Source organism: Sturnus vulgaris, chromosome Z (assembly GCF_052056855.1).
Source record: "Sturnus vulgaris isolate bStuVul1 chromosome Z, bStuVul1.hap1, whole genome shotgun sequence".
NCBI lineage: Eukaryota > Metazoa > Chordata > Aves > Passeriformes > Sturnidae > Sturnus > Sturnus vulgaris.
The window spans coordinates 55799819-55827642 of NC_142283.1; the positions used below are offsets into that span (position 1 = coordinate 55799819).

A 27824-nucleotide genomic window follows, 5' to 3' on the forward strand; every position below is an offset into this window, starting at 1 on the left:
TCCTTGTTCCAGTAAAGGAAGCTGACTCCTCCTCATTCTCTCCTGTGCAAGGAAGAGGATCTATTGAACTTATGGAACTTTTCAAAGTGATGCTTTTGAACATGCTGGTAGATCTAACAGCTATCCAGAGCAGAGTCAGCTCTGATTGGGCTGCTCAGAGCTTTGTAAGCTAGCACTTGAAACCTTAAGAATTGAGACAGCTTGAACTCCCTGGACTTCAGCTCCACTGCTGGTCTCTCCTTGTGGGTAAAGGCTCCTCCTTGTCTCCAGGCTGAGATTCTGGTTCTTCAGCCTGTGCTGCTGCTTCTTCTCACCCTCCCACCACACACCACTGTGAACAGCTCAACTACATTCTTTTTTATTCCTTTTCATCAGTTCTAGTTATGCTTTTGTATGCCCTGAAACTATCCCTCTTCCCAGCTGAATATCCTCCCTCTGATGGAGGCCCACAATCAAATGCAGTGACCAGATAAGGTCTGATATGTACTAAGCAAAAAGGACAGTCCCTGTTCTTCCCTGGCTCTTGGGGATGTGTCCTGCTCACCACAATAGGTGCTGCTAGCCCCTGCTGTTGCTCAGGGATGCAGCTGACCCAGCTCAGCTCACTGCCTGCCAGAACTCAGTACCACACCCCAGAGGTGCTCCCTGGCCCTGCCAGCCCCAGACCGCCTCCCTGAAGATTTCTGTCTTCCCAGGGCACAGCTTAGTCACTACCCATGCTGGATTTCATGAGGTTCCATCAGGCTCTTCCTCCCAGCTTTTCTCACACAAACACACAAAGTACTCTATCCACTGCAAATGTACATGAGTGCTTTATCCTCTCCTTAGCATCACCACTGGTAGCAATGTCGACAGCAATGATTCATCCCAGGAGACACCCTGCAGTATCCTATTATTACCCCCCTCTGGATAGAGCACAACCCCTTGAGCACAAACCTTAAATCCAGCAGTCCTCCCACTCTGGATGTAATGTCCCAGTTTGGGCATAAGAACATTGTGAAAGGCATTACTGTAAGCTTTATCAAAATAAGCAAGAAAAATTACACCCATTGCTCTTTTTTTATCTACAAATCCAGTCCATTTGTCCTATAATGAAACCTGTTAAATTAAGCATGATTCTGCTCTTCATAAATCTATGTTGGTTTGCCAATCACTTACTCCTTTTTTACATGACGGCCATATTTTTTATTTGCACGTCTGTATTGAATTTGAGTCTGATACTTGGACTTGTACAAATATTTTGCAAATGTTCTGAGCTATGGAAAAACCTCCCAACCACTCAATCACAGTGTCTGCAGAAGTTTGAAAGTTCTTAGATGCAGAAATCATGACTTTATACTAATCGTTACTACATGAAGTGTGATTTAACCAGTTTTGATTAAAGACCTGACACTAGTGCGACAGAGACACTGAAGGGGAGTACAAGCTTTGTTGAATTTCTAGTGTGCATAGGATTTAATTCATACCTGCCTGAAGCAAAAATAAATAAATAAATAAAGAAAGAAAGAAATAAAGCCCTCAAATAAATTTCTCAATAAACACATCTGTTCACAACCTTTGTTTCTGTTGTTTGAGATAAGAAAATATTTTGCTTTATTTTTAAGCTCTGCAGCAGAACATTAATGCATACTAAATTATGGTCGAATGCTTGTGTTTCCTAATGCTCACAGCAACCACCCATTGAGGGCACAGGCTAAGCAGCAGTACTTCTACTAACAGAGATAAAAATAACTTGAAGTGTTAGGACATACATTTATGACGTGAATTTGTCAGGAGCCCACACTAACTTAAATTACTATTAACTTTATATGACATTTGTTTTGATGCATCTGAAAGAACCTCAGCACTTGTTTCTGCTATGCCAGACAGTAGAAGCTGTTTTCTGCATGTCAGCAATGTATACATTTCTAATCAGATTGTATCTGATAGCATGGCTTTTTGAGTGTTCTATTCATCAACTTGTTTTAAATCTCTTTCAAACCCTGTTTGTATGGCTGCATTCATAACCCAAAACATCCCAGCTACGACAAGCAGGATAATGTGGATTTACTTTAATCTGAGATACTCACCACAGCATAAACTGGAGATTTAGATTCAGTTTGGCTCCTAAACATTCAGGATTCAGTTGGAGTTACAGCTTACATGCAGGACACTGCAAAACAGTATTTTACCATATATTTTAATAGCAAATATAATGCCTTCATATTTCTTTAAATCCTTTTCATTAAGTGAAATGTTTCATGCCAAGCTTTCTCCAGACTCATATTTCAGACATCCTATTTCCAGCTCCTGTACATAAAGGTTCTTGGTGGCTAGCAAATAAAATACCTTAATGCACTTCTGTAGCTGCTCTCCAGGAACTGGCCTTGCACTGACTCACAAGAATATTATGTATCTGAAAAAGCCTTCAATCTGCTGGTGCCAAGAAACAAATGTTTCAAGTGTGGCAAAAATCATCGAATTACGGGCATCGTATGGTCAAACAAGAAACCTGCAGCAACCTTCAGCCGCTCCCGAACAAAGGAGGGCTGTGTCTGGGTGGAAATCATCACAAACTTGGGTAGAAAGAAAACTTTAAACCAATCTTTCCCCGTGTCATCCTCACATCTCAGTCTGCCCCGTCGCTCCTTCCCCGTCTTTCACACACACACAGACCGCAGCCCTCAGCTCCCCTCCCGCACGCCCTGAGCAGTCACTAGTAATGGCAGAAGCATATGAGGAAGCCAGTTGACTTCTTGACCCCCAAGTCATTTTGTAGATGTCACAAGGATGCCAAATGTGAAGCAGAAGGCTGTCAAAGATGAGCTGGAGCTAAAAGCAAGGCTATGAGCTGTAATACAAAGCAGAAGGAGTCTCTGGGGAGCAATCTGTCTTCCTAAGAAGTCTTGTGAACTGCTTTTTAGTATCAGGTGCATCATCTTGAGAAACCATTGTACATTCCAAGTAAAATTAGTTTAATGTTCCCACATAAAAAGGACCACAGCCAGGTGGAGGATCAGAATAGGAGCACACAGTGTGGAACTAAAAAGTTTTGCATGCTTCTGGAGGGGAAAAAACCCTATGTGGAAATTTATTACAGATATATTTCATATGTAAATCACAGCCACTTATTAAAGTGGGTATGAAAGTGGATGATTTTATGAGTGCTAAATACCTCTACATGTTACCCTTTTGGACAGCAATGTTAATTTCCACCACGGAAGTTTTACAGGCAGTGGGAAGCAGGTACTTGGACTCTTACACTCCTGATGTTCCTAGGATTAGGAAATGTTTTGGCATTTTCTTCTTTCCAATGAAGTTAGCAGGAGAAAGATCAGGTCCCAGCTCACTTATCATTTCTGAGAGCAAAACATCACGTGCACTATAATACTGAGAATGTTATGAACTAGAGGAAGAAGTAAGCAAGAAATCACTAAAATTAGGATTACAGATTTCTAAATCAATATAAATGGTCAAAACAAAATGTGCTACATTTCTCACTGATCAAATTGTTTTGTAACATGTTGCAAACCTGATTCCACTTGAATACCTGATGCATTAGTTACACATTTTCGGCCCCACCTTTTGTTATTCTATGTTACCATCTATAGAATTATTGTTGGATGTTAATACATTGCCAAATTATCTGACCTCATGTCAGTTACCCTGAGAGAAAACCTGCGAGAAGTGCAGGTTATAAACGTATGTTTAAAAAATGTACCTAGTAATAACAGTGAATTTATTTTCACCCAACAATTACATTTACAGCTTTGAGACATAATAAGCCATGTCAAGATGAGGCTTTTCTGCTCATTTGGTCATGATGAGTGGTTACCACATGTTGCTTACCCTTGCACCATGTCCAAACTCACAAGCGCTGTAAGTTTCAAAGTTATGTTACAAGCCATGTGTTTTAGTTCTGTTACAGTGGAAATGCTGTTAGAGCCTTGTTAAGTGTGGTATGTCATGGGCTACGGTGTTAGAGAGCATTTAGGAGGCATGTCTAGTCAGTGGAATCAATGTGAAAAGTGCAACATGGATTAAGCATACCTTTTTCTCTGCCAGTTTAAGTAAAGGCTTGGGATCTTCTGGTTAACCTGTTTGACTGAAGGATAATACTTTCAGGTCAAGTCATTCTGCAGAAAACCATCTTCCTTGTTCCTGTCTATTGCTAACATACAAGGCTATTATAAATGACTCCATTATTATTCCTGTGTGAGAGAAGGGGATTTATTTATCTGGCATTTATCAATGCATTAGGATAAAGAATAGTCTAGCTAGGAGCACCAGGAGGCCCCCGAATGTATTTACTTGATTCTGTTTTTTGAAACCATAATCTGTGACATCTCATGGTTCAGATCATTGGCAGTACTTGATGAAAGCTTAATCCGGAATTTGTAAGACTATAGTAAATGTCAGGGGCAGAAATGGAAGGAAGGTATGAGCACGTAAAATACAGATTTATTTCTTTTATGCTTCATCATTGTAATACAAAACAAGTCCACCAAAAATATTCAGCCCATTCAGTAACAGGACCATACTTGCATGCAAAAGCATGTCATCATTAAATATTATGTTGGGAAAATTCTTTCAAGTGAGAAACACATTTCTGTAAGCTTGCCTGTGAGAGAATCCAACCAGGCCTATTGTAGAATGTTTATTTCACTCTAACAGAGCCCAGCCTAGTTGGGTTATTTCAGAATATTTACCCAATGTGCATTCCTTGTATATTAGTCTGGAATAGTGACTCCTCTTTCTGAGCAGAGTAATTATTCTGAAATTAGGACATTCTGGAGAAAACAGGGAGGGCAGAATGGAGTGGGTAAACTCCTAATAACAGGTTCAAGAGCAAGGTGTTGAGCCTTACTCATGTTCTCTGTCAAAAGCTGATCACAACTGATTCATGTGAAGCACTGGTGGGTTATTTGGCCTAAAAAATCAATTATTTGAATGCAACCACATCACTCTCCTGTGTGATCTTTGCTTCAGCAACTGGAAAGCTTTATCTGCACCAGTCTGCCAGGCCATGTAAGTTCAGAGAGAAGAAGAATCTTCAAAAACAACAAAGCTTAGAAAAGAGGAGACTGAGGGGAGACTTCATTGCCGTCTAAAACATCCTCATGGAGGGGAGATGGAAGTATTTGTTCTAGTGTCTGGTGACAGGACATGAAGAAATGCCTTAAAGTTGCACCAGGGGAAGTCCACATATCAGATACATATTAAAAAATCTTCACTGAGAGTGTAGTCATATACAGGAACAAGCTCCCCAAGGAAGTGGGGTACTTCCAGCTAGAAGTTCAAGATCACAGATGTATAAGAAAATGCATACAAATGGTGTGGGAGGACACAGAGAGAAAGAAAGAAGAAAAGAAAGAAAAGAAAGAAAAGAAAAGAAAAGAAAAGAAAAGAAAAGAAAAGAAAAGAAAAGAAAAGAAAAGAAAAGAAAAGAAAAGAAAAGAAAAGAAAAGAAAAGAAAAGAAAAGAAAAGAAAAGAAAAGAAAAGAAAAGAAAAGAAAAGAAAAGAAAAGAAAAGAAAAGAAAAGAAAAGAAAAGAAAAGAAAAAAAGAAAGAAAGAAAAGAAAGAAAGAAAGAAAGAAAGAAAGAAAGAAAGAAAGAAAGAAAGAAAGAAAGAAAGAAAGAAAGAAAGAAAGAAAGAAAGAAAGAAAGAAAAGAAAAGAAAGAAAAGAAAAGAAAGAAAGAAAAGAAAAGAGAGAAAGAAAGAAAGAAAGAAAGAAAGAAAGAAAGAAAGAAAGAAAGAAAGAAAGAGAAAGAAAGAAAGAAAGAAAGAAAGAAAGAAAGAAAGAAAGAAAGAAAGAAAGAAAGAAAGAAAGAAAGAAAGAAAGAAAGAAAGAAAGAAAGAGAGAGAAAGAAAGAAAGAAAGAAAGAAAGAAAGAAAGAAAGAGAGAGAGAGAGAAAGAAAGAAAGAAAGAAAGAAAGAAAGAAAGAAAGAAAGAAAGAAAGAAAGAAAGAAAGAAAGAAAGAAAGAGTTAGTTTGTCCTCTGAGTAAAGCAGGTTCTAACTTGTCACAGTCACTCATGACTACAGCTTTTGACAGCCTACTGACTTTCACATTAGCACTGGCAGAGCTGCTTTCAAAAGGAACTTTTTCATACCTGCAGTATAAACACTTCCAAATAAAAGCAGTATCTGGGCTTTGTCTCTGGGCTATCTACATGCATAAACATCTGCTTGAAAATCTGAATATTACCTGCTATGGGAGTAACATAAGATAACTAATTGCCACTTCACAATTTGAGTACACTTTCTAAGCACAGGTAATACATTTTTAAATCCTAGTTGAAGTGCTGTAAAAGGAATACATGCCACAAACTTCTTTATCTATAGTGTTAATATAGATATATATATGTATATAACTCAGAGTGTCTGAGCAAGGGGATTGTTAATGTAGATGGAGCTGCATTAGTAAGAGCACTGGTAGTCAGGGTTTTCATGGAATCATAGAATCATAAAACTACAGAACCATAGAATCATAGAATCATAGAATAGCCAGGGCTGGAAGGTGTGCCTTAGAGACCATCCAGTTACAACCACCATGATGTGGACAAGGGCACCTTTCACAGGACCAGCTTGCTCAGAGCTCCATCCAGCCTGGCCTTGAACACTTCCAGGGATGGGACACCCGTAAGTGGTACCAATTTTTTTCCTTCTCTTGTTCAGGGAAAAAACTGAGCTGCCATGGGCTGTTCACAGGTCTGGCCAAATTGTCACATAGGAGTGGGGAAAGCTGAGAGTCTGGTAACCAAGCTTAAAGCCCCAGATCCAAGCAGCTGTATATTGCAATTGTTTGAAAATACTCCTTAAATACTGCCATCACCCTGTGCATCAGTAATTGAAACCCCTATGAACTTATCATAAAGGGGTTAAAATTCAGCACATGCCTGATGCTTCCATATTTTGGGCATGTTACTGGTGAACTTAACCTGCTGGTTCACATGAACTGGGGTGTTCTGTTTGGTAGCAGTCCTAAGGGACCCTATGGGATCAAACAGCAAAAGCAAGAACAGAGGGCATGAATAAGGGTGGCAGTAGCAAGGAGGAAGCCTTTTGTAGTGGTCTCATGCCAATTGTGTGTGCTCTAGCAGGAGCTTGCTGTGGCTATTGTTTCAGGGCAAGATGTGCCAGGGTGGGTAAGGTTGGTACTGTATGAGGCCATCTAATTGGAAAACTCGTGCAGCCAGGATGTCAGGTCTTCAGAGTCCAGAAGTCAAGAGTGAGAGAGAATTTGGAAGGCTGGAAAGTCATCTCTGTCCCCTCTCTCATTCTAAAAACTGCTAAAAAGAAGGAAGGATAAAATTAAGGCCGAGGGCTAAAAATATACCAGTGACTTATTCCTTGATATAAAAGCTCTAAATTTACTGTTTTGCAACAGACTGTTGCAATAATAGGCACTTTTTCCTAAATTTACTATCTTTCACTTAGCCACCAACTTATCCATTGTGTATCATCAGAAGGGCTGCCAAAGCATATTTTCAAAGAGGTTGGTAAAACTCTGATGGCTTTTAGACAGATTCACATGCTACAGAAACCAGCCCAGAGCTTTAAGCTATCACTGCCTGCAAAAGCAACCTTGTCTGTGTAGTTTCTTAAATATTGAGACAGAATATTTGGCAGCATCTCTAGATTTCACCTCCAGTTTTAGAAACCAGTTTCTATTCACTGCTCCACCTTCATCCACAAGAGCAGGTGATAGCCTGGCTCACGAATTCAGAGGTGCATTTTTAAGCAGGCACTTAGTGAATTTGGAGCAAAATGGGGATAAATACAAGGTGACATTGGAAATAGACACTTTTGAGGCAGACCATGTGCATTCAAATACAGCTTTTGTTGCCCATTATAAAACTGAAACATCAACAAGAATTTTAAATGCAAGCTGATAGTCTCCATTCCCTTGAAATTGTTTTGAGTTCTTACATTTCATTATTTTTACCCTTCTTTTTTATTTTCATGTAAAAATATAAAACTGTACAGAATGCTGATGAGTCCACCTTCTATTATTTACAATCATGTTATTATCTTTTATTGAACTTCAATCTAAGAATTAAAGATTCTGGAATGTTTTATAAAATATATATAAAATAATTACTGGAAAAGCCAAAAGCTGTCAATTAAATATGAAGGTTTTAAACATTAGTTTTAAACTTAAGTAGTTAAAACGGAACCATTCAGGTTTGCAGCATTTCTTAAAGCAAAATTACTTAGAAATAGTATCAATTTAAGAATCCTAGCACTAGCCATACATTCATAAAATCCTGGTTCATCTTTTTTCACACTGATGTGCAACTCTCTTAGTGGGAATACATGTAATTTATTCCTAGAGGGAAAGATTTTTTTTTTTTAGAATCTCAGATTAATAGAATGATGGAATGGTTAAGGTTCAAAGGGACCCTAAAGATCATTCAGTTTCAAACCCACTGCCATGGGCCACCCCCTAGACCAGGTGGCTTAAGGCCCCATCCAACCTGGCCTTTTCAGGGATGGGGTATTGACAACCTCTCAACAGGGCAACCTGTTCTAGCGCTTCACCATCTTCTGAGTAAAGAATTTCTTCCTGACATGTAATCTAAACATCTGAAATCTTTCTGTTTAAAACCACTGCCCCACATCCTGTCACTATCTGCCCATATGAAAAAGTCCCAGTCCCTCGTTTTTACAAGCCCTCTTTAGGTACTGAAAGGTGCAACATTGTCCCCCCAAAGCTTTCTGTTCTCCAAGCTGAACAACATCTGAGTCCCTCAGCCTGTCTTCGTAGGAGAAGTTCTGGAGCTCTTTGCTTGTCTTCGTGACCTCCCTTGAACTGCTCCAACAGGTCCCTGTCTTTCTTGTGCTGGGGCCCCAGAGCTGGGTGCAGCCCTGCAGGTGGGGTCTCACAAAGACAGAGCTGAGGGGTAGAATAACCTCCCTTCATCTTCTTTTGACACATTTGGGAAGTTTTATTTCTGGGCTGTGAGCACACACTACTGTCTGATGTGCATTTTGTTTTTTACATGCCTCAGCACACCTCTGAGAGGGATCTATTCCAACCTTTCCCAGGCACACAGCTGAGGCTCACTGGTCTGTAGTTCCCCACATCTTTCTTTCTCTCTTTTTTTAAAACTGGAAGTGATGCTTCTCTTTTTGCAGTCATCAGTGACTTCACCTATCTACCATGACTTTTCAAATACAATGGAGAGTGGTTTGGCAAGAATGGAGAGTGACTTGGCAAGATCAGCCAGTTGTGCCAGGATCCAGGAGTGCGTCCAATTAGATTCCATACACCTGTGGCTATTCAGCTTTGCAGTGTGATTCTGAAGGCAGCTCTTCACAATCTGACCCATCTTTAACACTGAGCACAACACCCCTCCTTCCCAGCCTATCTCTTCTGAAAAGCTTGTGGCCCTCAGCTGCTGTGCTCCAGTCATGTAACTCATGTCCCATGTTTCTGTGATAGCAATTAGGTCATAGTTTTCTAATTGCACCGTTTCCAACTCCTCTGGTTTGTTACCTGTGCTGCACGAATTGGTGTAGGGGCACTACAGCTGGGCTATCCACCTTTTCATCTTCTGGGAAGAGCCCTCTAATTCCTTTGGGATGATTTACAGGTATTTCTCTGCTGTTCCCTACAGTGCTGTTACTCAAAGTTCCTTCAGTGAAAGTAACACCCAGCAGAGCATCTCCTCTCCATGCTGAATCTAGTTTAAAGCCCTGTTAACAAGCCCCGCCACCTTGTCAAGGTGCACGCCATCTGCTGTCAGTATTCCCAAAGGCATATCCCTGGTCATAGAACCTGAATACCTGAGCATGGCACCAGTCTCCGCCAGTCCTCCTCCCTATCCACTCATCTCACTCTGCTTCAGTTCCAGTCCCTTCCAGGAGGACAGAAGAGAATTTTAAATGTGCTCCCGGTTCTTTCAAGGTCTTTCCAAGTGACATGAAGTCGCTTTTGGTATTTCATGATGTCTTTGTCACGGCATCATTCAATCCTACATGAAAGAGTAGGAGCAGATGATAGTCCTCAGCTTTTACGAGTTTTGGAAGCCTCTTTGTGACATCCCAAACACGAGGCACCGATAGGCATGAAACCCCTCTGGGAGGTTGTCTGGATGCCAAATGGTTTCTTCTCTGCCTCTCAGTGAAGAGTCACAAATAGCTAACCCCCTCCATGATTTTTTGGTGGTGCTTGTTCTAACACAGCTGACTGATTGTACTAATCTAGTAGAATTCTCCTCTGCTTGATCTTGACTACTGTAGTGATAGGGTAAAAAGTAAGGAATGTTTCTCCATTTCCTCTTGGAAGAGGATTGCAAGGTAAAGTTTTTCACTGCCTCTCCTAAAAACTTTAGAAAGAGCTTTATTTTAGAAAATTAAGTACCCTATTTGCAGGTCCTTGGAAGAATATTGTATCTGATACATCAGATGAGCAAGCAGCCAATTTTTGATACATTAGCCAATCAGGCAATCAAATTTTTGATACATCAGGCAAACCTCACATAGATACGAGAGACTATGAAGTGTAAGTGAGCAAAGCTGAAGCTCTCCACCGAGGTGCTGCTGCTGCGAGGTGGATGTGACAGTGCCACTCTGAAGACACTCTAAAAGCAGGCGCACCAGCTGCCATAGGGGCTGCGAAACTAAAAAGTTGTAGGAGTCTTTGCTGTCTGTGAAGCTGTGTGCTGTCCTGGCTGCTCCTGAGAGTCTTTTTGTGTCCCACTCTGCTGGTTCTGCTGCCCTGGCTCTGCTGGGAGCTCTCGGAGGGACTTCACCAGGGACAGACCCATCCACCCGATGCGGATTTTACTCATCTGTAGGCCAGCGCTGGACCCATGGTGTTATCCCCTTTCCTGTTTCTAGTAGTTATTCATGGCATTTTGCTACTCTTCTACTTCTCTTTCCTTCTTTTTCCTCTTTTATGAAAAAAATAAGCTTTAATTGTCTGTTGGAACCCAACATTTAACCTTGTTTGTGTTCTAATCTCACTTTCAGGTGTGTTTAGACCTTAGTTCCTTCCCGCAGTTGGGGATCAAGGCAAAACGTGCCTCTCTTCACCTTAAGTGAGAATGTGATACCAGGCATCAATCTCCTGCTCAGATTGAGCAATAATAATATTTATTCTTCTCATTAAGCAATCCTTGCCTTCCCTGATCTTCCTTAAAGAATGCCATAGTGCATGTAGTGTTCTCAATTAATATGAAGACTCCTGGACAGAAGAGTTTCAAAAAGAGCAGGAGCTGCTTCTCGTGAGGCAGACAGTATGGAACACATTTTATTCTCAGAAAACTGAAGCACAGCAAAATTTTAAAAGGGGATAAAATCAAATTTTGAATTACGGATTTTAACACTAGACAAGACTGGACAGAAGCTTTGGCTTTGTCAAATCCGACCTTTTTATTTATTTACAGGAATAAGGCTAAATTATTTTCTTCACCTGAAATCATTGGGATAGTTTTGGTTACAGTGCTATTTGTCTCTTGTTTTTACCCTAAAAGCTTTTTCAATGTAAACTATAAATTTCACTACATCTCAGTGCCTCTAATTATTGGGTTTCTGCATTGGATTTTATTTTTTCAAGAACACATATCATATAGTCGACATTATGTCTGTCAACTAGACAGTAAGTACAAGTTAATAAATATTTTTTGAAAATTGATAAATCCAGGGTTGTGATTAGAGAGAGACTGGGAGGTAAATATACAGTTACCTGGCAGCAAACATATAATCAAGCCCACCTGGAGTCCTGGGAAGAACAGAACCAATACATATCTGTCAAATCCAGACAGCTGGTAAAATCTGGCGATTCTGAGTTTTTTACTGCTTCTTTAAGAAAGATGGACTTTTTCATTGCAGAAAAACATCATTCCATTTCAAACATAACTCTTTGTCATATTGTGGCAGAAATTACAGTAAAGTTATTATTTATTATGTTATATATTTATTAGTTATTACAAGTATTATGCTTAGTGAAGTGCTAAAAGCCAAGATCCGTTGTAATAATAGCCTCAAACATAGCAGAAGCATAATACTGCATATAGAGCCATCCAGACTCAAATCATTCTCCTGGCCACTACTGCTAAAGCAGACTGAAACAAAACCCTATCTAATGACTTTCTGCCTTAATTCTGGTTCTGAATTTTGTGGCTTTGATCGCTACAGAAGTGTTGCTGCAAATGATTGTGCTAAATCCTTATTTCTATCTTTCTCCCTCTTTTCTGTCTAATAAATCACTATAAAATTTTATTTACTGGATATATGATTCCTCTACATGCAAGAAATATATTTGGGTTTCACGTCTTCAAATCATAAAGAATGGCAAAAACCCAGTTACAATTTTACATAAATATATTTAAAGAGTAAGCTATCATACTTTATGTCTGAATCATTATTTAAAGAAAGAATCCAATTTAAGAAATGACTGTGGCAACTGGGAAAAAACAAAAAGTGTGGGTAAAAAGTCCTGTACATGCTATTTGTTATTTACATTTTTTTCTATGTAGTCTATTTAAAAAAAAAAATATATAGCTAATAAGCCTTCCAAACAGCAGCTTATTTGAAGAAATAATAATTCTTCTGTCATGAAAATAATTTTTTTCTTCTTAAGAATTGGAGCTGGTGTGAATCCAGGCTATGCTTAGTCATTCCCAAGTCCTGCCCTATTCCTTATGACTAGTGCTTAAGCGACTGTTCTGAAAGCACTGCAGTGGTGGGTGAAGCTGGCTCACTGCGTGCTGCCTCGGTGCAGGAGCAGGGACACTGCCTGCTCGCACAAGTGAATGGGGCTGCCAGCTCCCTGTGCAGGGAGAGCAATGAACAGCAGTGGGAGGGAAAGCAGGACATTCCTGCACTGCTCCTGCTAGAGCTGAAAGCACATCTCTTCGAGTCCTTCATGCATTCAAGTGACCTGTTTGTGGTTCTTAAGCAGGTACGAAAACATTTGCTGGATCAGGCTCAACATGTGTTCCTTATCTGTTTTCATGTAGCCTGAAGATAATATACTTTTCCAGTTTCTATGCTAACCCTTTTGTAGCTAAAACTGATAATCATACCAGGTTCCCTTGCTGGGTTTTCTAGTCTCTTAAGCTTTAGTTTAGTAACATTTTGGCTGATCAATTGGATACAAAATCCTTTATTTTCTGTTTAAATTCCCATTCCAATAAATAAGGCTTTTAGGCTTAAGTCTACATAATTCTCTTTTGAAAGTCTGAGCCAGAGAGCTGAGAACTAAAAAAAAAAAAATCCACCTCAAACCATATTTTCTACTCTGGATGTTTTCAATGTTGTGATCTAAAAAGAATATAATGGGGTTAGAACAAAAGAGGTGGGAGCAGATGTTGCAGTTTGCATAAAAGAGCTTTCTTGGAAAACAAAATAAGGATTTTTAACCTTTAAGCGCCACAGACTTTGCTTAACTAATAGTTTTCATTTAAAAGTCTTAGTGAAACACTAGGGCACCACAACTCTACCCCTAACTAATTTCATATTCTGTACAGATTTTCAAGTTTCATGAGATTCCTTCATACGCTGCAGCCTAACCAAGAAATCCTGAACCAGTTTTAGTTTTTCTTTATGTTAAGTTGTATTTCTGTATTTTAGTCTCCAGGCCATTACCCTATGTTTGCATAATTGCATTGTATCTTTTCACTCCAAGGCAGATTTAGGAGTTGTTATCCTAGACTCATAGCAATTGCAAGAAAATCCGGTTCCATCTGTTTCTGCCAACGTATGGAAATTGAACAAGAGTATCGACATAAAACGGCACTTGCTCAATATCAAGTGTGTGCCAGCTATTGTGTTTGTTATAGAAACTTGTGGTCAAGCAGGCTGAGAGAAGCCAGTAAGCTTCCTGTCTGGTAGGAAATCAGGGTGCAGGTCTTGTTCATGCCAGTCTGTCAATCGTCAGTTAACTAGATTTTGGCTATTTCCATCACTTACAGATAATGTGCTGCTGAAAAAGGTAGGGTTCGCCCTACAGTGTTTAATAGGAGGAAATATTTTCACTGCATCAAAAGACTGATAACGTTTGGTTGGGAAAATCAGCATTTAACCTGGAGAAGGATAAAGAATATGTAGAATGTAACCTCTGGGCTACAAGGGGAGGAAGATTACTGTTTTATCCACTGTTGAATAACGACTATCCACTGTTAAATAACAAATATTTTTTATTCCTAATTAAGTCATCACATACCTTTGAGAAGTTACAGGGGTTGCACTACACTACCTCTATCCAGTTTTGCAACAGATTAGATAAGTGTAAATATATTTAAAATACACATGAGAAGAAAGAAATTAGTTGTCTCCCAAGTGCCCCAGAACACAAACTTCCCTCAGTATGATCAATTCGAAACAAAAATTTTCCACTATGCCCACCTGAGGACCGTCCCTTTCATGTGCTGCCTGCCTGTGTGATTGCCCATTAGACAACTTTCAAGTTGTCTGAGCTTTGCTGTGCAGAAATGTCAGAAATTATTTTGGGGTTTCTTCCCTGCACCAGCTATCCTAGAGGTTTTAAGTCCAAGGACTTTGGAATAGGAAGAATAGTGTTCAGGAAAAATTATGCATTCCTGAAGGATGTGGAGTAACATTCTCAAACAATCAAATGAGGATGGTTTAAAAAGCTGTCTCTCTGTAAGTGGACTCCACTTTTTTCCTGACAAGATATGAGCTGATCATGCATGCACATACTTCTAGTTTATTTTAAACACAGGTAAAATGCATTTTTTTTCAGACTAGCATGAGCTATATGGGTAATTTTCAAGCATTTAGTTAATTTTCCTTTGAGTCTATTCCTCTTCCCTACCTTTGCAGCAGTACTGGGAATGTTTTTCCTAGTTGTGATAGCTAGGAGGCTGGCCAGGGAATGTGCTGTCTAGTGAAATTTACAACATAGTTACTTATTCATGTCTGCTTTTCTAAGATGCCTAAATAGTTTAGAAAAAGTCATGACAACAATGCGAGGAAGACAGAAGTGTCTGTCTTATGAAAGACATTATTTTCCTTCTCCTCACGTGTATTTGTGTATCATCTCCCATCAGGTGAGCAGTAGAGCTGTTGGAGCTGCGAGAGCAGAGCAGAGCAGGGTGCGTGGTGCAGCAGGCAGGAGTGGCCTGGAGGCGGTGTCCCAGCAGGGACTGCCTGGGGTGGCTCTGCCAGCCCTGTGTCGGTGGCACTCCTGCACACCTCTGCATTGCAGTGCCATTCATGCACTCGCTAACCTGAGGGCAGGGTCCTCCCTAAACCGTCCCCATTTTCCTCTCCCACTTTTCTTCTCTGCTCTCCTAATTGTGATAAAAAGCCCGTGGCTATAAGAACACTTAACTGTAACACAATTTTCATAGCTCGAGTTACGTGTTAAGTAAGTGTTTTATATACTCTGTTTGTGAAAGACTAGACAAGCTCTTTGCAGGAAGTTAAAGCCCAGACCATAATCATCTTCCATCTCTGCCCTGTGATTTAATTTAACACCGATTATCAAGTGTTTTACTTTTACAACTTCTTGTGGTGTTTAGCTGACAGAAGTGTGTATTCATCACTAGGAGCTCAGGAATTAGACAAACCTAGCATACTGGATTACATATCACAGCATAAAGCTGCTTTTAAGATGTTACTGCCTTCACAAAGAGGAAAAAAAGGGCTAGGAGACTAAATTCAATGAAAATTCAGCATCACATTATCTGGGTTTCATCTCCTTCCAACTTCTCACCCTGTTTTTCTTCTCAAATATGGGGGTACTGCAAAGGAATATTAAAGGAACTTTTTCTCAGAAATCCATCGCCTCTGATAATTTTAGATTCAGGTTTTTACGTTTGTACAAGCTCCAAAGCTCCAAGCCTCTTCACCATCTCCCCACAAATGTTAGGTACTCTCTAAAGGAAAAAGAGGCATTTTCTTGGCCTTGGTGAGCTTAAAGATGAGAAATATAAACACAAAAAAATATTAAAAAACGTGGGAGAACGGAAGGAATGTGCTCCAGGAGAGAAGTGAAATTATCGTAATGAATTCCTAGCCTCACAGCTGGTCTGAGCAGTTTTTCTTTTTTTCTAGTCATGTTTAAAAGGGACAAATTACATCCTTGCTTTCCTACACTCCACATAAAAGTCAGCCTTCCTGCTTGCCTTACACTGGTGTCAAGCTTCACACTTGCACACCCACTTCCTTGCCCTGTCTTCTTAGGGCTTTCTGTTCCTTCCTTATTTTCCATACGGATGAAGCAGTTAAAAAAGGTGTTGATGGACAAGTAGAAGACACGGACCCTCAAAAGAGGCTGAAACAAGTGGCTTTGCTCTCTCGGCACAGCTCATGTTTCACTCCATGGCTCCATTTGCCTGAGCGAAGCCGCGCCAGCTCAGACCAGCACCTGTCCCTCTCCGTGTCTGCCACCACTGTGCCTGCCAGCCAGCAGCACATGCAAGTGGATCCAGCAGCATCTATGGCATCTGTGACAAATGACACATGAGGCTCTGCGAGCTGGGCATTTCCCAGTCCCTGGCCAAAGGAGCTGATTCTACTCTGCAATGTCCGCGATACAGCCAAATACGTGTAGGATTGGGCACCTGAAAGATTTTTTTTATGCGATTTTTTCCTTTGCAAAAGCAAACTGTGCTATAGCTGGGAAAATTTATAAGAGCACAAGAGTGAGAGATGAGAAGCAAAAAGAAGAATGCTGGCAGCTTCTTATTAGCTTCACAATATTTGTCTTTTTGTTGTGTTGCCTTTTCAGATTTAGCCTGCATGACCTAGCAGCTGTTTCACTTGGCTCAGGGCATTTATGACTTTATTTTGGACAAATCTTTAACATTTTCACTTGATTTTTCCCAACTCAGCTTTGTGACTCAAAATTTGTTTTAAATTTTACGGTCATTTTTTTCCCTTTCTTACCCTTCTTACAGCTGTAGGCTCTGGAACCCAACAACTGTGGTGTTCCTCTCTTTGGCCAGCAGCCTGTTTTATAAGGTAAAGACAAAGGAAAGGAGCGCTTTAGGAAGGAAAAGAAAAGTAAGACAAAAACGGAAGGAAGGAAGACAGAATTAAAGATGTGAGAGAGTTCTTTCACTGGATCTACTCAGAACAAGCTAAAACCTAACTATACTTATAACTATATAAATACTGAACTACACAGTAGACTAAAAGTATTCAATAAACATTTACTGTGAATGGAGGCATTAGGAAAGGCTTAGGCCCTGCCTGAATTCCCATGAAATTTATAAATATTTCTTTCATTTGTTCTCCATTTACAATTAGTTGCGGTCAAGCTGATCAAAGACAGAAGAGGCCTGTTGCATGTGAACCAGCATCCCTCACAATGACATTCACAAAGCAGAATGAAATATGAAATATCAGGTTTCCACGGATGTATGAACTTGTAAAAAATCTGAAAGAATAGGAGGTTTTTCACACTGAGTAATGTGAAACATTTGGTGCGGATTGTAGGCCTCTGAAGAGGAAAACTGAGAGCCAAAATCCATCAGGCAATAAAACAGAAGCAGGCAAAAGTTAAAACAACAGCCATTCACTACAATCTATTGATTTAGATATCATGATTGTCTCTGCTATAGCAGTGGCGGATGCTAGCAGGAGCTTCCACTTAAATCATTATCAGGAACAAACCCCAGCACCACAGACCTGAGAGTGGGCTGGAATAATATTTGCTCCAGAAATATATTTTGTCTGTTTCCTCCACCTAAAAAGAGAGGTGAAAAAGCTTTCCACAGCTTGTTCACACTGCTCTCTAAGCACTTCCAGCTAAACAGGTGCTAAGGTTAATTGGGTAAGTAGCCTGAAGCTTCCAGTTTTCAAACGAACTTAAAGTAAATAAATAACCTCAAGTAGATCCAGGAGGATAGACTTGCACAAAGCCTCCGAGCCGGGTGTTACACCACTCGAGGTGCCTAGTTTTATCTCTTTTGCAGACCTGCACTTTTTGGAGAGCAGGGCCCATCAGCCTTTGTGACTAATACAGTGTGCTTTAATTGCTTCTTATGTCTTTCACAGCTGTCAGCCCCTAATGGGGTCAGGGTCGGCAGGGGAGGGACACTCAGAGGGTTTGTATCCCTTCACCTCCTGAAGTACTCCCAGGCTGGAGAGGGACTTCACCCCATATGGCATTTGGGAAACCTGTGGCTCTCCCTGAAATTAGATGTGCGCCTGCTTCACCCCAGAAGTCATTCACCCCATTTAGAATCACCCCTTTTGGCTATTGGGAAAGGATGGACAAGTGGAGACAGTGTCCTTAGTGCTGTCCCTGACCCAAGAGGCTCTAATTGCTTCTCAAATTGTGTGAAATTTGTTTATGATATTAACCAGCATCAAGCAACAGGGGAGAATGCAAAAATAGATTGTTTCACAATGTTTTGAGAAAGACTTAGGAGGATTAAAGGTTAACAGGAGCCTTCTAGCATAAACAGAGCAGACACTTCATGCTGTTTGTGGTATAAACCCCATTACATTTCAGTCTGTACCATAAAATGTCTAAAGAGAGGTAGTAGTAGCTAGGGCAAACAACAGGAGGCATAAAAATGCTGGGGATGTCCTGTGCAATGACAGGCCTTCATGGAAAGTTGAGTACTTCCAAAAAGGGACTGTACAAGAAGACTTTTGAGAATACAAACTCTTTCATTTTTTTTCCCCTCAAACCAAAAATTACATCTCTTCTCAGGTGTGATGTAAAAGCAGGTCAGAGAATGTATAGCTTGCAGTTCACAGTACTGTCAATGCAGACATACAGAGAACTTTTGGGGCCCCAAAAGTTCTAAGCTATTACAAAAAGTATATTTATTTTGTTAAAATGACAAAATTGGGTTTTTCCTTATCAAACGTCCTCTCAACACCCACAAGAACTAGAAATATTCTGTTTTATAGGGAAGCTGAGACTCTAGTTTAATCATGTCTCCAAGGTCTGAGACTTTGAGGAGAATGTCCACTGCCAGATGACAATAAATCCCTTAGAGAGAAGAGCACTGGATGGTGACTTGCATTTACTTGCTTGGGCTAGACAGTGCTGTGCTCTGGACAGGTAGCAGTGTGGCCAGCTTCAGCCCACTGTAGGAACCCCAGAAAATCCTCTCCTGTTGTATCTCTCTGGTTCTTGAAATTTGCTCAGGCAATCTGGGCAGGCTGGATCATGGCCCAAGGCCAGTGGTGTGAGGTTCAACAAGGCCAGTGCTGGGTCCTGCCCTTGGGTCACAACAACCCCAGGCAGTGCCACAGGCTGGGGCAGAGTGGCTGCAAAGCTGCCCTCAGGAAAAGGACCTGGGGGTGCTGGTGACAGCAGCTGAACATGAGCCAGCAGTGCCCAGGTGGCCAAGAAGGCCAATGGCATCCTGGCCTGCTCCAGCAATAGTGTGGCCAGCAGGAGCAGGGCAGGGATTGTCCTGCTGTACTTGGCACTGGTGAGGCCACACCTATTCAGTTTTAAGCCCTTTATTCCAAGGAAGACATTGAGGTGAATACCTTTAAGATCTAGTCACTTCGGCTGGAAAATAACAAGAGTTTTTCAAATGAGCAGATGAAGAATTCTCTTTGTCCAAATGTAGCTTATATTTGCTAAGATTCAGACTTCACATATTCTATTTATGCTATCAAACAAAAAGATAAGTACACACATGCGCACACAGAAAGTTCACCATTCCTTAGACGCTTCCATGAAAGTGACATCTGTCTCCAAATTAGCACTAAACAAAATCAGAAGCTATGGCAAGCACACATTCCTCAGCACAGATGCACCTCTTCAAGGTTTTTTGCTTATTTACTTGCCAGTAACATACTCTACAGAAGAGATTTCTGGGAAAAATGCACTGTCCCTCCCCTCATGGGTGAATCTCAGGGCTTTACTTTCAATTGATTTATTGGAGGGAAAAATGAGAGAAGCAAAGTAATATTCAATGAAAGGTTGTTTCTGTCATTAGTCTGAAAGTCACTCTCACACTTTTTAAGTAACTAGTTAAGATGATCCTTGTACAATCCTGCAGCGGCTGCAGGAATATATGGCTTAAGTTTCTACCCGTTTTGTTTTGGTCCAGCTAACTGCTCAGCTAGAACTTTCCAGAAGAGTTTAGCCTCCTCACACGATATGTTGTGGACTGTATCAAAATACCCTACTATATTCTTTTTTAAAAAACAGTGTTTCCATTTTTATTGGCCAGCATGCTTCAACATTTGTTTTTGCTCAAGTCCATTGTAAAAGTGTATATATATGTATATATATCTCAGAACTTTTTTTATGGTGAGATAGTGCACATAATTCCTTTCATAAGCCTGCGTTATCATGAGTCATAAAGGTTCAAGAAATAAACAAGACATGGCAATTTTGCCCTCATTATCTTCACACACTGCTCCTGCCAGTAGAGGAAGGCAGCAGAGATGTGCTGGACTCAGTTAATGAGCAAAGACGAGTCTCTTAGGTCATGGATGAACAGCAGATGAAAAATGGACACCTCTGCCACCCAAATCACACATTCACAGTAGCAGTCCTGGCCAGCCCCAGGTTAAAAGACTGTAATCTTTCACTCCTTTGGAGAAGAGGTCCTCTGTAGTACATGAATATCTGCCGTCAAAATGCAGCTTGGAATTGAAAACACAGGTAATAGATAGAGGCAAAAGAAACAGAGATGCAGTGGCATTAAGAAGGGTGACTATTTTGAAAGTCAGATAATTTTTTACCTTCATTTTATAAATGCAGTCTCTTCATAATGTTCCAACATGTCATTTCCTGTGTATTTATAGTCTGTGGTCTTCATGGTCTTTGGGGGTTTAGATACCTTGAGGCCTCTCCTCTCATTTTCCCATGCTTGCAAGGGAGACACAACAAGGTTTACAGACCTTCTTGTCAAGAAAACACTGTCCCACATACATTTTTTCAGGTTTGGATTACAAATTTACTTTGTTTTTAAGCTTACCTTTCTCTGAGGGGCCTTATCAGTCTCTCTTTGGTTCCCATTGTCTTAACTTGGTCTGCCAGGGTGTGTCTGCACTGTGCAGTTCTGATTGTGAAGAAGTAGATAGAGAATCTGATTTTAAGTTGTTATTTTCACACTTTACGGTGTGTCCCTTTTACTTCATTGACTGCTTTGAGACCCGGAGCTATCTGACATGTTTCTGCACCACAGAGCCCTGGGCAGGAAACATACAGCTTAGGTTAGCTGCTTTCAGTCTGCAGTTTCCCAGACCACTGGTTATTCATGGCATGTAGCTGAGGAAAGCAAGCTCACATAGAACACAATACACAAATGTGTCTGCATCTGCAGTGAAAATGTCCTGGAGGGCCACCAAACCCATCAGCTCTTTTAGCCAGGAGGAGCAGCTCAGTGGACACTGGCAGGACAGTGCAGGCCCTTGCAGTCAGGGCAGTAATGGCTTTATTTCCTTCTTCAAATCACACTGCAACAGTTGTTTGTATTTTACTTGTCTTTCTGCTTCTAAAGAATGTCATTAGGATGCCTTCCCCCCCACCAAGGGTACTGTAAAACAAAAAATTGTTTTCTAAATACTGCTTGTCTATTGATAGTATGTATTGAAAATATGCACTGGCTTAAAGAGGATCTGGGGTTAAACTTGACAGGAACATTTTTACCTTTATGATTAGATCACAACAGATTGCTGAACAAATCATTGTGGCCCTATTTCCAGAAAAAGTTACGACAGAGCTTTGCTCCTGCTGCTATCATAAAGACTGCACCAGTAATTCTATTACAATCTTTATTTTCGAGGGTTTTTAACTGAACCACAACAATTCACTATACCCTGAAAGTTGTCATTTCATGGTGTTCACACCATGAAGGAATCTGTTTCAGCATAAACTCTGAAAAATAGTAGCACAAACTATTTTGAAGGTGGAAAGAAAGCTGGTTGAAGGCAGTGGTTTTGTTTAATATACGGAAAACAAAATCAAAGGAACATTTTCTTTTGTTTTTAAGCCAAGATCAGACATGAGGAAAACTATGAAGGAACAACTACAGCTTTCAAAATTACTGTTACAGAGTAATAGCCTCATCCCATAATAGGTCAACATTGAAAACTCCCTTTGGTGGACTTTGTCTGCTACATCTGTACATTTCCAATGGACCATGCTGTCACACAAATAAGAAAGCAGAAGGCATGGGACAAAGCTCTTAAGTGATGTGTATTGATAATTGTAAACTAGTATAAAAAAGATAGCCCCTGTGGAGCTCAAGCAACACCAGATTACTTACAGGGTCTAGTTTCTATAGGAATCACCTGTTCATTTGTTGAATCAATTGCTCATTGCAGACACAGCTGGGTTGACCAGAAAATGTTTTTGAAGGTATGTCTAAACTCCAGTCATCTGCAGACTTCAATTTCTACTGGCTTCTTTGTAACAGAATGTGTTCTTACTTACTTATATCTGCTTCTATTCCAGCAATTCGTCTTACTTGTCTATCCTGAGCCATTCTCAAAGCAGGACCCTTTTTTTAACTGTTTGTACAGCACCTAGCGCAGTAAAATGCTATTTTTACCTGGGTCCTCTGAACTTTGTAGTATTACAGGTAGTAGGAGTTGCAGTGAATAATAGGAAGCTCTGTTACTTCACTCGTTCACTTCCATACGAAAAAGCTGATCCCTCAAGCCTAGAGTTGAGCCTGCAATAGATCTGCAAAGTATGAGTTTGAATCCGTGCTTTCCATATTGTATCTCATGAGCTTGGCTCCAGGGTTTTGGTTACAGCCCATCTTTATTACTGAACCATTTTTCTTCCTTCCTCTGAAACATCCTCCCTACACCAAACAAGATTACCTGGGATTGTGAGTATAATTCATATTATTGCACATACTTTTTCTGCTTTAATTTTATCTCCAAAATATATTAAATCTGCATTTATTAAATGGAGTTACTCTTCCAGCCTGCAGGCATCAGCAGAGTATCTTGAAAGATGTAACAATGAGGTCTATGATTAAAACCTTTTTTGGAAAACATGAACAAATGATAACCAGTTGTGATAGTTTTCCATATTTTTATAATATCTAAAAATATGTTCAAATATCCAAAAATGATCCTGTGATTTGATTTATTCACAAGTCCCCTGAAGTGTTTAATAAGTACAATATGGTACAACTAAAATCATGCTTAATATTACTATTAGCTTGGTAATGCTCCAGGATGAAATCATACTTTTTGGGTTATAAATATACATTTTTATTGTTGATTTTATGCTGCATTTTGAAATACTGCTTCTCTGCTTTCATATTTTCAGTGCTGTATTACAGTACCATAAATCAGCCTAGCAGTAAAGGAATTCTAATTGGTATCAGGTGATTTTTTTTAAAAAGTAGAGGAAAAGTTAAACTTATATCCTTTTGAATGAAGATAAATTCTCCCGAAGCTCTTTAAAAAATCAGATGTGTCTAGAATGATCTAATTTATCTCTTTTTTGAAATACTAATCAGATAAAAGTATGCACGGTGCACATCAAAGTATATGTATGAACTCAAAACCATCATAAAAGATACCTCTAGATGTCTAACCAAAAGCAGAGAATTCTTACCATGGTATTTTTTCATTCTCTGTCTATGTTGTTTCAATTTTTCCATCCCACTAACTATGCAAGCTTGAGCTTCTGTTCTGCCTCCATCTCATTCAAGCATTTCAATGGTCTTTCAAAGAAAAACAAAACAAAAACCAAAACCAAAACCAAACAAAGCAAAAATAACCCAAAAACAAACCAAAAAAACACCACCTAATGACACTACAGCAATATATTCCCCATGTCTCAGCACCTATGTAGAGCCAACTTGATCCTTAAACCATGAATTCTTTCTGTGAAAGACTTGCCTAAAAATAGCCCCTATATCCATCTGTACTTGTCCAATGCAGAAGTCAGTCTAGCAAGTCACAATCAACTATGCAGTATGTGCCAAGTGCTGGCATTTATCCCAAAAAGTAGAACTCTGTGGGAGGGTGAGGAAAACGGCATTAAATTAATAGCTTTGGTATAAAATGCCAGAAAACACACTGTATATAGGATATTTCTAAACAAGATTATGGACTTCCCTTTTCCTTAGAATTACACAAAAGAATCCCTAGAAAACATTGGTTTTCAAGGAAAAAAAGTACAACAGTCATAAGAAATTATCATGCAGATTTAATTATTGTGTGCTGATTTGGTAAAGATCAAGAAAACAGGATAGGGAAGGCATGAGGTGGAGTTAGGAAGTATGAACAGAGTCCATGCCATAATTCATGTGAGCCATGAACCTGAACTGGAGGCCAACTTTGGCTCTTCCATTAGTGCTTCTGCAGCCCCTCCAGAAAGAGAAGCACTTTTAGGCTTTTAGAGCATTCAGAGAGCAGCCTCAGAGGTTGTGGTGGAATCCTGCAGTTTTTAATCTGAGCTTTTGGGCAATGTGGTATGTTTTCATAGCCCTTAAATGTTCCTGGTATTTTTTTCCTTTCCGGGGAAAGCAGAAACACCACAATGTACTTCCTGATGTTTCCAATAGGAAAGAAATATGCAAAAGAGATAGTCCTCCTACTTTCCCAGACATCCCTACAATCTTTAAATTAATGGCATTTGGGAGGAAAATTAATGGGATTAATTATTCAATACTGTGCACCATATGGAGTTAAGGTTTTTTAAATTTTTCATTGACTGAATTGCTTTAAATTCAGAAGCTGCTAAAAACAATAGGTTGACAGAGCAGCCCTGTCTTGAAGGCCAGAAGTAAGATTAAAACTGAAATAGATCCAAATAAAAATCATGTTAAGCAGATATTCAGCAGAAAGGCATCTCAGTAAAGATGAAACAAGCAAAAGACTATATATACACACCTTGCACAGCTGCTCAGGGTCATATGAAAACCAGATGGAGGAAATCAAGAGGAAAATGAGGTTGAACAGGGACATATTTGGGAAGATAAAAGATAGTCACCCTTCTTTGGGCCACAGAAAGTCTACAGCACTGAAATGACAAAATATATGATTTGGAGGTAAAATCTAACACCAACAGAATGGAATGTATGCATTTTTACATCCTCTGAGCTTTTGATCCATGAAGGAGAGTGGATTCCTCTCGAAGGACAGTGGAAACAATATGAGATTCATCTGCAGTGAATAGAAATATGAGCCTGGCATAAAATGTCAGGTGGTCCTGTGAAGGCTTCTGCTATTTATGTGATGCTTAGGCTGACATTAGTAACCTCTGCCTAGTTTTCCAGTTGCAGGGGAAGACTGGTGTGACCTGGCTATTGTCCCCTCTTTTCTTTGCAGATTGAAGGACTTCTGCAGGAGGATATTTCTCATCCCATCTCCAATTCTTTTTCCAGTAATGTGGTAATGTAAAATAGTAATTTTGAACTAGAAAATATAAGATGTGGGGGTTTCTTCTGGAATTACAGACATGGGTCAAGGATGCAGCAAGTGATCAGGCAAGCAGACAGCCTTTACTGACCCTTTAGCTCACCTTGGATGCTCTCCAGTGCCCAGTAAGGATGGTTATCTCAACTGACAAGCTCTTGGCAGTATGTCTCTGCATTCCCAGCAGAGCTGGAAAGTCACAGAACATCTCTACCCATGGGTGTTTACTAGCTATTGTGAGAGCATTTACTTATTTTGGATGTTTATAAACTCTTGTTGGAACACAAGGCCTACATGGATTCATCTAAATCCTGATCTTTTTGATCTGGAAAACCTTCAGTAAATGAAAAAAATCTATTTCATCTCTTGCTTCAGAACATTATGTATAGTTTATAACCTCGGAACCCATAGCTTAGATTTAATGGTTATCATATAACATCTGTTTAATTTTAAAATTTATATGGAGGCTTTTTTGGAAATCCCATGGAGTTTTTCGACTTTCTGTCTTCTCTATGCACACAGAGGATGTAGAAAATTAATTTCCTGTGTAAAAATACAAGATGACAGAAGGTCCAAGGTTAAACCTATTTACAAAGAAAATCACTGCCAGTGTTTAGAAAATGCTGCTTTTATTTGAAATATTTGGAGGTGTACCTGGCTTCCCATGTCCTTGTGGTATTTAAGCATATAAGGCTTTCTGTCCAATAAACTATAGTGAAAAACCTCCTCTGTATTGATTTTTCCCTGATGAATTGTGAACTGTCTACTCATTTGGTGATCCATTTGTTTTAATAAAGAAGACAAACCTGTAGAAGTTTCTTATTTTCCCACCCCTCTGGCCTCTTGTGAAAAGTATTACCATGCTGCAGAGGCCAGCTTTCAATTCAGAGACGAAACCAGATGTCACTGGCTGACATCTACTTCACTACTTTATAGCCAAGTTAGTTTACAGGAGGGTAGGAATGTGGTTCTCCTTTCCGCCTATGGAAAATGAAAGGTGAAGAAACACAAAGCCTGGATGTGGCTGAAGACTATAGCAAAGCATGACTCTTGTTTCTTGTTTCTTCCATTTTTACTGATGCACTGGAGTAAATTAGGAACAAAGATTTGTTATTCTGGAAGATAAGATATGAAAGAAAAGAAGATCTGTTGAAAGAGATCATGAATTCATCATCTCAGTCCCATTTAAGGTGGGAATAATGTCTTTGTATTTCATAAAAGCCAGTGTGAAATGGATCACGTTTTTACTAGCTGCAGCGTCCAGCCAATCTGTTGCGGTACAGAGACCTGTGAAGGCAGCTGACACCTTCACTCCCCACCTCAGAAAAAGGGGGAAGGGCTGAATAGAAGTCCCTGTTATTACCAGGACCACCTGGATGACAGTGAGGAGGAGCAGCTCAGCTCTTGAATAAGGGAGGAAATATACAGGAGGTGATACCCAGGCACCTGACAAGCATTGAGTGTAGTGACGCTGTGACCCACTGTCCGGACATTATCACCATCCTACCCTGCTTCAGCTAGCAGGTTTTGGGCTCCCAAACCCTCTGCACCAATCTGGGAGGACAAGAGCCACTGGCAACCCTGTTCTGCCAGGGACACATGGAACTTGGAGTACTAATGCCAGGTGAAAAGTTTGAAAAAGTTGCAGTTTATTTCCACGTAGCAGACAGCAAGCAAAGAAGCAGCAGGAAGCATTGCATACTCCAGTATGTCTGACCTCATCCAGAGTGGGTAGTTCCTCTTTTTCAGGACACCTCTGGAGACTCTGAAATTGACTGTTGTGTTGGATATTTCCTGTTTTACTGCTCCCTTCTCGAAGGATATTTCTAAGCAAGTTTTCATCTTTGATCAGAAAGGCTTTCAGAAGGTCTGAATTGCCTACAGGACTGCTGAAAATAGCTCTATTGGCAATTATATGACTGCTCATGTTAAAATCCGCAGTGTTGAAACCTGCAAGTAGGCCGGAGATTGCTGTAGCAAAGAACAAACCATGTTTGTATTAGGCACTAACCATAACTTTGCTCATTCAAGGATTTTCTGAATGTCAAGGTACTGTCGTTTCTTACTGATTTCTACTCCAAACACTCGTAGTTTGCAGGCTCAGTTTTCACTAATCTGCACTTTCCTCCCGGGCTTCAGCATTTAGACTGTTAGACCATTACTAGCTGAGGCTCACCCATCAGCTTTTGGGTGGGCTGTAGACCCAGGAAAGTTACCAGCTGGCAAAGCAGTGACACCTTGGAATCAAATACCCTTGCAGTAGAACCAGTGAAGTTTCATTGCTCCAAATAATTATGCAGATATTAACAAATACATTATTTTGCTGAAGAAGTTCAAGACAATACAACACAGTTTGCTCAGCATCACTTTTCTGACAAAGGTGTTAAAAACAATAAAAGCTTATTTTCATCAGTAAAAAGTTTATACAATTTAATGTGAGTAAGAGTCTGTGGAATTCAAAAGTGCTAGTTTTACAGTCCCTTTTTCTGGACAGAACCACTCTTTAATTTGAATTTATTCTAAATTGCTGGTTGTTTGATCTTCTCTTTTCT

The 27824-nt window shown here is 40.0% G+C and overlaps 1 long non-coding RNA gene across 1 annotated transcript in view; it reads right to left on the reverse strand.

Annotated features, from left to right (window-relative positions):
* Nucleotides 1–2093: 2093 nt before the first annotated feature.
* Nucleotides 2094–27824, reverse strand: part of LOC148219854 (uncharacterized) — a 37726-nt gene continuing 11995 nt past the window's right edge. Inside the window, exon 3 of the long non-coding RNA XR_015799208.1 lies at nt 2094–2152. This is a non-coding gene — a long non-coding RNA (uncharacterized LOC148219854). The remainder of the gene's footprint in view (nt 2153–27824) is intronic.